General features: G+C 49.8%; 1 non-coding gene across 1 annotated transcript; it reads right to left on the bottom strand.

Moving 5' to 3' along the window:
• Positions 1-1,056: 1,056 nt before the first annotated feature.
• Positions 1,057-1,128, bottom strand: TRNAG-UCC. Its single transcript has one exon. It is a non-coding gene; the product is annotated as a tRNA-Gly (tRNA).
• Positions 1,129-1,507: the final 379 nt, after the last annotated feature.

Here is a 1,507-nt window from a genome sequence, read left to right as displayed (position 1 = left end):
GAAAATGTTATCATTGTTTCCCCACAAATAGAGCTTTCTTTTGGTGGTATTTGATCACCTCTGCGTTTTTTTCTATATTTTGTTAAAAAAAAATGAAAAAAGACCGAATGTTGAAAAAACAAAGAAAATGGTTTTATATTTTGTTATAAAATTTTGCAAACAGGTAACTTTTCTCCTTCATTGATGTACACTGATGAGGCTGCACTGATGGGTACTAATATGCGGCACTGATAAGGTGGCACTGATAGGCGGCACTGAAGGACACTGATGGGCACTGAAAGGCATCACTGGTGGGAACTGATAGGCGGCACTGAAGGGCATTGATAAGGTGGCACTGAAGGGCATTGATAAGGTGGCACTGATGGGCACTGAAAGGCAGCACTGGTGGGAACTGATAAGCGGTGCTGAAGGGCACTGATATTTAGCACTGGTGGGGACTGATAGGTGGCACTGATGGCCACTGATAAGGTGGCACTGGTGGGCACAGATAAGCGGCACTGATAAGGCGGCAATGATGGGCACTGAAAGACAGCACTGGTGGGAACTGATAGGCGGCACTGAAGGGCATTGATAAGGTGGCACTGAAAGGCAGCACTGGTGGGAACTCATAGGCGGCGCTGAAGGGCACTGATATTTAGCACTGATGGGCTCTGATAGGCAGCACTGGTGGGAACTGATAGGTGGCACTGATGGGTACTAATAAGGCGGCACTGATGGCCACTGATAAGGCGGCACTGGTGGGCTCTGATGAGGTGGCACAGTTGCGAGGCACTGATGGGTGGCACTGATGGGTGGCAGTAATGGGCACTGTTAGGTGACACTGATAGGCAGAACTGCTAGGTGACACTAATGAGGAATTGATTGGCACCACTGGTGGGCATTGAAAGGTGACACTCTTGGGCATTGATTGGTGGCACTAATATACACTGGTGGGCACTGATTGATGGCACTGGCAGGCGGTACTGGTTGGCACAGATGAGGCGGCCGATGTAGCTGGTGATCGGCTTCTTTCTCTCGCTAATAACGTCTCATTAGGGGGGAGAAAAAAATTCATATTGCGATGGCCGGGAATCGAACCCGGGTCAACTGCTTGGAAGGCAGCTATGCTCACCACTATACCACCATCGCTCACACGAGCCTGCTGCTATCTGCAGCGACTCAATACATCCCCCCCTCCATAAGTCTACCGCTACTCTGCAACCCGATCCATCAGAATATATAACAGCGAGATGTAGAGGAGGATCCCGGCATCGACCTTCGTAGGGAACGCCAAACCGTCCCTCCGGGGCTCCTGAGACATTCCTCATGACGATGCTACACAACAGATGTGTGTCGGCTGTAATCCCTCCGGCCCGGGAAAATCCTTCCAGGTGATGGTTTCCCGCACATCTCCCCACAAGAGCTCCGTACATTACTGCATAAGGATGAGAGCCGGTGACATGCCATATATTCAGGATATTCTTCATTGAGTCTCTGCATAACAGGGGGAATGCTTAAAGCCAAAATA

The sequence above is a fragment of the Rana temporaria genome, chromosome 13 (genome assembly GCF_905171775.1).
Source record: "Rana temporaria chromosome 13, aRanTem1.1, whole genome shotgun sequence".
In the NCBI taxonomy this organism is placed as follows: Eukaryota; Metazoa; Chordata; class Amphibia; order Anura; family Ranidae; genus Rana; species Rana temporaria.
Note: the sequence above shows the minus strand (reverse complement) of the source record. Positions and strands in the feature narration are given on the sequence as shown.